This window comes from Lolium rigidum, chromosome 4 (genome assembly GCF_022539505.1).
Source record: "Lolium rigidum isolate FL_2022 chromosome 4, APGP_CSIRO_Lrig_0.1, whole genome shotgun sequence".
NCBI classification, from domain to species: Eukaryota; Viridiplantae; Streptophyta; class Magnoliopsida; order Poales; family Poaceae; genus Lolium; species Lolium rigidum.
In genome coordinates, this window is record NC_061511.1 from 273,722,247 (window position 1) to 273,732,819 (window position 10,573).

A 10,573-nucleotide genomic window follows, 5' to 3' on the forward strand; every position below is an offset into this window, starting at 1 on the left:
CCAAACAAGCTAGTGTTCCTATGCTATCCGTTGGAATTGGTGATCATTGCTATTATGGTTTATGTGATATTGGTGCAAGTGTTAGTGCTATTCCTTATGAGCTTTACACGGAGATTATGCACGAAATTGATTCTTGTGAACTTGAAGATATTGATGTGGTTATTCAGTCGGCTAATAGAGAAACTATTTCTCCGATTGGTATTGTTCGAGATGTGGAAGTTCTATGTGGTAAGATTAAATATCCCGCTGACTTTTTGGTACTTGGTTCTGCTCGCTAGTGATTATTGTCCTATCATTTTTGGTAGACCTTTTCTAAATACTTGTGGAGCTATTATAGATCGCAAGAAAGAGAAAATTTTGACTAAATTTGCTGGTGAATCTTATGAGTTTAACTTCTCTAAATTTACCAAAACTCCTTATAAAGCCGATTTGCCTAGTAATGATTTTAAAATGGAGCAGTGTGCATCTATTGTTCTTGTTCCTAATAATCCTTTGCAACAACATTTGGAGAATAGCGAGAGTGAAGTTTTTAGGAAAGAAAGAGATGAGCTTGAGGAGATTTTTCTTCGCCAACCTATTCTCAAGCATGATTTACCGGTGGAAGACTTGGGTACAACACCGCCACCAAAGGAAGATCCCGTTTTTGATTTAAAGCCTTTGCCTGATAATCTTAAATATGCTCATATTGATGATAAGAAAATACATCCTGTTATTATTAGTTCTAAGCTTACAGAGTTTGAAGAAGAAAGATTATTGCAAATATTGAAGAAACGCCGAGGTGCTATTGGCTATACTCTTGATGACTTGAAGGGGATTTCTCCCTCTATTTGCCAACACGCCATTAATATGGAAGATGATGTGAAGCCTCGTTGTTGAACCTCGGCGTCGTCTAATTCCTAAGATGAAGGATGTGGTAAGAAATGAGGTATTACGACTTCTTGAAGCTGGTATTATATATCCTATTGCCGATAGTAGATGGGTTAGTCCTGTGCATTGCGTTCCTAAGAAAGGAGGAATGATCTGTTGTGCCTAATGATAATGATGAGCTCATACCTCAAAGAGTAGTTGTAGGGTATAGAATGTGCATTGATTATCGAAAAGTTAATAAAGTTACTAAGAAAGATCATTACCCTTTACCATTTATTGATCAAATGCTAGAAAGGTTATCTAAAAATACTCATTTTTGCTTTCTTGATGGTTATTCTGGGTTTTCGCAAATTGTTGTTAAAGCTAAAGATCAAGAGAAAACCACTTTTACTTGTCCCTATGGAACTTATGCTTATAGGCGTATGCCTTTTGGTTTGTGTAATGCTCCTGCTACTTTTCAAAGATGCATGTCTGTCATGGCTTTTGTGAGAGTATTGTGGAAGTATTCATGGATGATTTTTCTGTCTATGGGAATTCTTTAGATAGTTGCTTGCGAAACCTTGATAAAGTTTTGCAGAGATGTGAAGAAACTAACCTTGTTCTTAATTGGGAGAAATGCCACTTTATGGTTAATGAAGGAATTGTATCAGGACATAAAATTTCCGAGAGAGGTATTGAAGTTGATAGAGCTAAAGTTGAAGCTATTGAGAAGATGCCCTATCCTAGGGATGTTAAAGGTACTAGATGACCCGTTGCGCTATCGCGCAAGTGCAAATGAAAGCGTATTAATATGCCAATGAATGCTGATATATAGGACGGTAATTTAATAAATAATTTATTTCGGTGCTTAAATCTATATTTTTGGTGATGGTTCATGTCTTGAGTTGCTATATACGCATCAAATATGGCGTTCATTTCTTGCTCCTCTAAATTTTACATGAATTATACAGGATGTTTCATACCAAAATAGTTGTAAGACGATCTTTCATGTATTGGTCATTCAAAGTTAATGCGGAGAGTATCCACGGTTCTATTAGATTCGCCTTCCATTTTTGCCCGAGATTTTGTTTTCCCATTTTATGCTATTGTCCATTGATATTAAATATTTCACAATTTCTATAACTTATCACGCTTTACCGGAACCACATTGGTAAGCACCATATAGTATATAACTAAATCATCAATATATCGCGTGGATGTTTGCACAAGTGAACCGAAACACTTGCCGGAAGTAGATGCATCTCGTTATGAACTTTTGATATGATCCATTCACATAATCCAGGGTTAGAAATAAACCGAAATAAACAATGACCAAACCAAAATAAACAATAAATTTCCGTAGTCTGAAAACCGTGCATCTTCCTCAAATCAGGCAGGGAAATATTCATTGGCAAGAGCACAAAACTCAGCATTAGAAATCTTGTTTAGTGAAGATCCTGAATAGTGCCTTTGATATGTTTGTAACTGCAGACCTAAACTAAATAATCACATGATCGTGTGAACAAAGCAAGAACAAAAAAGAAATATTAGCCTATAATATCCCAAAATTTGGAACCAATACACTCCAGCCTAGTGAGTATGTTAACATGCCAACGTACTATGCAAGATGAAGCTATAAAACAGGAGAACCACGTTCCTAAAAAGGAGATCGAACGCAATAAACAGAACTACCAGAGTGTGCATATATCATATGTGCATTACATCCGATGACACTTACAATTATATAGTTCTTACATAGAAAGAAAAAAATAGATACATGTGTTCAGCTGCTGCAGCTATTTAAACGGACACACAAACTGTAGTTGACCGCATATACAACGCCTGCAATACTTGCATACATTATGTAACCAGGTTCCAAACTACCATTCGAATTTATTTATTTTTTTGAAAGTCATACCATTCGAAATTGAGTGCCTTTAGCGAGACACAATTACAGTAACATGTACCTTTGCAATGAGGCTCTGCCACTCATCAACTCCAACAGGATCACATGCCGATGGCGCACGGACATGCTCCAAGCTGGCCGTGGATGCTGACATATTTCATGAAGAATTTGATGTCAAAAATAAACCTCTTTCAGTTAGATGTCCTCAACAAAACTCTCACTATTTGTAAACATGATGGTTTATACTGAATTTTAATTTGATGTCAGTGTCATACAATCTACAAAGATTAATCTAAGGCCTAAAACCAGCAAATGATTCTAGCTCTAGTAATATAGCACAAGTCATCGTTTTCTCTTGCCACTCGCTTGGAGGCAATTGCCGAGCTTAGTTCCTTCAAGATATATACACAAGATGTTAGTCAAGTGGCAATCAAGTACTACCACGCAACAAACATTATTTTCAGTCAGCCAGACAAACTAATTTTTGAAATCATGGTCGTAGCCTGATTAGATTAGTGGTGTAGAGACACAAGTTTGCATCACACTATGATGACCGATGATAATTGGCACAAATCCCTATTGTGTCACCTGGAGCCTGGGATAAACAGCCATGTCAAGATGTACATGCCAAGCTAGGTACATCCCACTTTCAAAACCAAAATCTCAGCCAAAAATGGACCTGTAGTCGTTAATTTTCCACACAGGGGAAACTATGACAGTTATATTCTGCAAACAACATTTTTGATCACTATCCTGTCTTTGCTCGGGATGTATATACATGATCACTATTTGAGCATTGTATTGTAGGCAAAGCTAAAAATAGCACACATTAAATTTGATGTTTCTGTAGACCTACTTACCAACGGGGGATCAATTGCCATCGGATTCTTCATACCTTTATCCAGGTATAAGCTCCGATATTTCTGAAATATGACAAACTTTAAAATATGTTAGAGAACCAAAAGCCATAACAAAACACTCTAGCAGAGGAATTTAAAAAGGTATTCCAGAGGACCACTCGAAAATACCGTATTTATTGCCTCATGCGAGAACTGCTCAAAAGCTGAGCCCAAAATTAGCGGCAAAGTTTGGGAGGAAAGAGCTCACGCAAGGAGATGCAACCGGAAGGATGGTACTGTACCCAACGGTTCAATCGGAACTCGGAAAAAGAGACACATTCATTTACCTATGAACTACTGAACGCAGACAACATCTTCAAGCCTGAAATCTCCATTTTGCTCAGGACCTGGTGCTTTTTATACCTTTTGAACCATTCAAAAGTTCAACATTTGACTCTAGTTAGGACTCAGTAATCGGTTTATGAAAAAATGTATAATACATTCAGAAGGTCATCACAGAAACAAAAACGGATCAACTAATTTTTTGTGTATCGCGTATTATGTAGAGATTGCATTGCTTAACCTCTAAGTGATTTTGTATGGATGCTTTGATCTATGGAAGTGACAGGTCACGGAATTAGTGCGAGTGAGTGGCCTATCATTTTAACCCTGTTAAAAGGCCAAGCATTAAACTTTGAATAACCAAAGAAGCCTATATGGCTATATTGTGCTCTGCATAAAAGATTAGCTAGAAGTCGCAGATTGCCCATTTAACAAATATGATAGTTAGCCATGTAGTAAGGTAATTAAAAGGCTGTGGTGGGTGATCTGCACTTCAGTTTTTCTTATAGAGATTATTACTCTGCTGAAAATAGAAACCGATCCATCTGACTGGATGAATATGAAGTGCTTGGACCACCTAGATAATACCATCGCTGCTCTATATTTCTCCACAACATTCAGAACTGAAGAAAAGCTTAGATAGCCACTTGTTGAACTTTAAAATTAATATTTTATGTTTAAGGAAGATGTATATAGCAAAAGATACCAGTTTCACATTGCTTTGAGATGCATAAAAAGAACAATACACAAGCAAGAACTACTCTAGCACTGGGTAGCATGGAAAACCTTGAGCATTAACACACAAGGTAGACGAGTATGTGGTGCAGCAGCTTCCTGCGAAGTGTATATATGGCATTTCCAATGGACAATAGGAGGGATCGACTTACCCAATAGAGAGATGAAGAGAAGGGGGAGGGGGAGCCGCTGCTACGGCATCCACCTGCCCCGTTACTTGGCGCACGCTGCCTACCGCCGCTGCCGCGTCCGGCTGTCGCTGTCACTTGGCGCGCGCTCTGGCTCCAGCTTCACCCGCCACTTGGCTGTGGGTGAGAAAAATAGGGCACAGTTCAGGAATTATAAAGACATCACAGCCCAGCAGCAATGAACTTCCCATTATATGCATAAGTATCAGGATGTAGGACACGCCTGGCAATAGTTTAATTTATAAGAAATATGATCACTTGTGATCACGCATAATGAAGATTTTAAAAACATTGCAGCACGACAAAAATGAGGGATAAATATTACAGTGTGAAATAGTAAAGCCACCATAATAAAAACAGGTTGGCTGTATTTCAATACATTACTAACCAATCCCAAACTCACTATAGTATTCTCAAGAGGGATATTTTATATAACTTGATGGAGAGCTTGGTCTGGAGCATGAAGGAGGCAATGGATCGGGCCTGAACCGGCCTCACCAAAACTAACTCAACATCCGGGGAAATAAAAATAGAAACTCACAGAATGGAAAACTCCATTATTTTTAGTAATTAAAAGGGTTACCATAAATGCAAAGGTTTAATACGCTCCAAACCTTACCAAGATCCAAAAATGACAAAGATTAAGCAGAAAATGCTGAAAATTGTAAAATAAAAAGATATGAGTCGAACAATACTACGAAAGGAAAATAATCCCTCTTGCAACGTCCAAATATAGAAGTCTAATCAATTGTCAAATCTACAAACATGGAATTACAGGATAAGAGTTTCTAGCTCCCCATTAAAGGTAATCAATGGAGCATGAGCTCTAACAAAGGGATACATCCACTTACAAATATAAACAATGGCACAATAATATAGCAACAAACTGAATTGTGACTGAAAAACGTAATAAGGGGAGGATAGATTAAACTCTAAAGACCAGAAAAGCACACCATTGACATTGTAGGTGGGCTGCCATTTTGACCTTTGTTGTAACACCGGAATCTTTGAATGAGGATGGTTTTGTTAGATAATCCCCTTCATGAACATCCTCAAAGGTTGTATGTCTTGCAATAGTAACCTCATTTGCCTCAGGAAAGAACCGAAACATGTTGACAAGTAAAGAATCCAGTTAGTAGAAACTTGAATACGAGTACAACTACTTAAATCACTTGGTAGTATATTATACAAAGATTACCATAGCATATGATTTCTTGCTATTTCAAGGTAAAAATTCATTGGAATAATAATTAGCATGTTGGTATAGATACCAATAAATTCAAGAATGCCAAGAAAGACACTACTTATTTTTGTCGGGGTCGCTTCCTCCGTAGGCAAATGTGACACAAATGCTCTTTCTCAGTTGTAACTTAGTTGCAAGGCAAATGTGGCACTAATTTTAACACAACATGATGGATATGAAAAAGAAAGATAAATATAGAGATAGGCAAAAATTACAGCAATACCATTAGCAATCTCTGGTTGACGATGACCTCCAGGACTCCCTCTCCACCACATAAATGACCATGTTGTATCCAATCCTGCACAAACCCGGAAGTAGCAGCACCGATAAAAATCTTCATCTCAAATCGAAATAGAGTACAAATCGAGGAGAGGGAGGCACAGGATTGGGGAGAGGAAGCTCTCGGTAAAGTTAGGGTTTTCATGGTTTTCATTTTTCAAGCGACACAAGCACGTACCCTCACTCTCTCAAATAAATGGTCCCACGCACGCACGGTCCCAAGAGTCATGCACTCAGAACAAGCAGAGGCCGGTGGAAAAAAATTACCACATCCGACGGCTGTGAAGAAAAGCGGGATTGGAATTTACTGTGGCTGCTGAAACGTCCGATCCAGATTCGTTTGCCCCTCTCAGATGGCCTGGTTGGCCGGGTAGTGTTTCAACATTTATATGAAGTAATTAACCAGTCTCCATGCTCCAGTAGCAATCCTCACTATCTTCACATACGGTCAGTAGACAATATCTATAGCATAAAGATGTTCTTAAGCTGAAAAGATCGCACGACAGTGTTGCATGTGATCCTTTTGATTAAAAAGTTCACCGCAAAGCCAGTGCATACAAGAAATGAATACAAACATATAAAGGGAAGACGAAGATGAACCACCATAATAGCATGGTTCTAGTGCCGGAGCTGCTGCACAAGTGTTCTTTTCAGCGCACATCATTTCATGAAACTGAAAGTAGATGGAATTGCAAGGCACGATCTCAGGAGAATTTTAGAAAATATCCTTTACTTTCTGAGGTACTGCACTGCAGAGGTGAACTGGAGATACCAAAGGCCCATGGTGCTACAGTAGATGGTATTCTAATAACTAAGGCAATAGCTATCTATTTGTTGCATTCACAGTACACAGAATAAATAATGTTTGCCGAATAGAGAAATCGCCTCTTGTACACTGAAATAAATTGTGAACCACAAGCATCTTTATGGATATATTTGTCTATCTATTTCCTTCATTGTCCAGGGTGAACCACACTAAAATTGCATTACACTAATCTATCATATCTTATATTTTCATGTTGATGTGCCCTAAATACCAACCACATCTGCACGCAAAAAAACACAGGTAATCATAAAACAAAGTAATCAGCGAAGGACCGCTGAAACAGAGAAGAAACATGTGTATATCACATCATAAAGCTCATATATGAGTATATAGGAAACATATCAAAAGAGCAGTATGAAACACCACTATAGAGTAAAGTAACAAAAGTTCATCACCACTATCAAGTGATGCTCACCTAGATAGGTCACCCAATGAAGGGGAACATGGAAATATTATGCAGTTTGAAAAGAAATTCCTAGAGGAATATCTGTAGTTACATGCCTTCACTGATAGCTCTACACAGGGTGAAAGGTTCCAATCCCAAAAGCAATGTAAAAAGTAACCATGATACTCCTCAATTTTGCAAATCGAAAAAGAGATCACAATAGAAAATAAAAATGGTGTTGTATAATATAAAATCATCCAACTTGACTGGTATGTAATAGTGGAAGAGCTATTTCTTGCAACACTGACTTCAGACCAAATTGGACCAAATTGCGTTGGCAAATTCATGAACATTTACCGATAATTGCAACTACATAGGAAATAAAACAAAACAACATTTTGTTTTCACCCAAAATAAATTTGCCAATGCAACAGTAACATATATAAAGTTTGTTGATACCTTTATAATTATATTCAAGACTAATTTCAGCAGAGAAACGAGAACTACTATGTTACATGTTAATTTCAGCAGAGGAATGACAACAAACCACTAATTGATTTTCATGGTATAGTTTGTAACCTCAAGGTCCAGGGACTCTGGCACAGCAGCTACATTATTGTATAGGTGAAAAAAATATATTCTACAAACAGTTAATAGAAAACAAACATAAATAATTTTTCACCGAGTTGTAGCAATAAGCTATATACTATGGTTTTTCATTCACGCCCGAGTTATATTTTTAACTAATGTCAAGACTCTAGGCACGACAATAGTTTATATAAATACAATGGCTTTCTCTTGGAAGAAAAAACAAGGGTATATATCATCAGCTTATTTAAGGTAGCCCCAAATTCAGCAAACTGAAATGGTGGGAGTACTTATATCATGATGATGGGTTACCCCACAGTGCAGATTAAAAAACATGGGAAATGTAGGCAATCAGGGCACATCACATCATCAGCACTCAGCGGAAACAAACATCGCCTTGTGCGCTTTCCTGGGCAAACAACTCGCGCAATCAAAACCTAGGATCAAGCACAAGCACGAGGAGCCATAAACATAACCATTGGCACAAGCAAACTTTACCTAGCGTTCACTTTTCAGGGCAAACAACTTCAGACTACAGATAATTTACAGAGGCTACAGTTTCTTACTCCCATTCTTGTGTGACGCGTGAGCGCCATTGCCCGCAAGCAGCAGGCTTTTTGTGCAAACCTTCGCAAAAACAGGTTATAGCTGTTAGCCTGCCGTGTTTGGCCGGAGCCTTCCCAAGTAGAAGAAAAATGTCTATGGACAGTTTACTTGTTCAAAACTGGAGAGGGAACTTCACCTCAAAGAAACAGTTGAAGTTTAGTCTCATCAGAACTGCCTTAGGGAAGGTGCTCTCTGACTTCCCCTAAGTCGACTACTCCTTAGAATAGTGTACATCGAATTTGATTTCTTGTTGATCTCCTGAATATCACCAAGTATATGTAAGTTCATGGTACATATACTAATAAAACTAAGCGAAGAGATAATACTTTCTTGAGTGATGTGCTAAGCACTGGCACATAATTATTTGTTTAGAGAAGGCTGATAGTGTCAGGTGTGACCTTACCTCAGTTATCTGATCAATCTCAAACATGTTTGCGCCTGTTACATATTGCTCGATACTCTAACAAAATCGCAGGCAGAGCTTCATTATACTGTCTAGTATCCTAGCCACCGATCCTATATCCAAGAAGGATTGCGTAATCAATGCCGACAAATAGCTGCAGTGCAAGAGGTAATAATCAGCCAAGATACAATAACCAAATAGATCTGCTGTGAGCATCCAAGTTCAAATGTACCACCAGTAATATCCCCATGTAACTATTGCAACTTGTAGAAAGGTGTAAACAAATCTTCATATGTATCAAAATACATCCATATATACTTAAGAGTCAGATAATAGACGGCACTTCCCAGCATTTGCAATTGAATGTAAACCTAATCAGCAGCCAATGGTCCAACAAATAACAAAAGACACAATTTTCAGATAATAGACAGCACTTCACAGCATTGCAATTGAATGTAAACCTAATCAGTAGCCAAATGTTCAACAGATAACAAAAGGAACAATTTCATGAGTACACAAGAAAGGGAAATGCAATGGAAAAATGACAGAAATCCCTTCAAGTGGCTTTGTACTATAATCTGTCCTCAAGTGGCTTATTATTGAAAAAATGTCAGATTCGGTTCAAGTATCTTGGTACAGAGTAAATATAGTTTCATATTTATTTACCTTCTAAGATCAGACGGTGTTCTTGGACACATGAGAATGACGCAAAAGGACATTTGAGCGAGTACCAGTGAGTGTAATTAAAAGCTACCTCCACAGCATGCCCAACCAAACGATTGCGGACATTATTTCAGAAGAAACAGTACAAGAACGTGGGTTGTCGCTAGAGCAGTAGAGTGTAGGCTGAACATTACCTTCACAGGGAATTCTCCCATGGATATTTCACGCTGAGCAGCTCAGGAACGCGGCCGACGGCGCACACACGGATCGCTCGAAATTTCACCGTGAGCAGCTCAGGGACGCGACGACGCACACATGGATCGCTAGATGTTCAACAACGGCAAGAAGCCAGGAAAGCTTCGACGCTGAGTCCCACCCCATCCGAGCTACTCCTACAACTTCACCTCATCCGTTCTTGTCCCTCCTAGCTGAAAAGCAGAAATTAGTTTCAGATAATGGAAACAATCTGGAGCTCAAGCGGGAGGAAGGAGAAGGAAATGATTTGTCCTGGCAAAGGCCATGGACAGCACGGAGGAGCCTTCCTCGCTTGCTGTTTTTGTGGGGAGAAGAGGAGGAGCGGCGCACAGGAAAAGAAGAGGCAGCAACCTACCTCAGATCGAGGGCTCCTCCTGAGCGCCCAGGGCCACCGAGACGAGGCGTCGCCGCCCCGGTCCCGCTCTGCTCACCGCCACCACATTCATTTCTGGTCGCCACCGCCGCCCCT

The 10,573-nt window shown here is 38.9% G+C and overlaps 1 long non-coding RNA gene across 1 annotated transcript; it reads right to left on the bottom strand.

Annotated features, from left to right (window-relative positions):
• Positions 1-2,525: 2,525 nt before the first annotated feature.
• On the bottom strand, positions 2,526-3,215 carry LOC124650612. Its single transcript, XR_006987073.1, has 2 exons — positions 2,814-3,215; positions 2,526-2,688 (listed from the first exon to the last, which is right to left on the bottom strand). It is a non-coding gene; the product is annotated as an uncharacterized LOC124650612 (long non-coding RNA).
• Between the last annotated feature and the right edge of the window lie 7,358 nt (positions 3,216-10,573).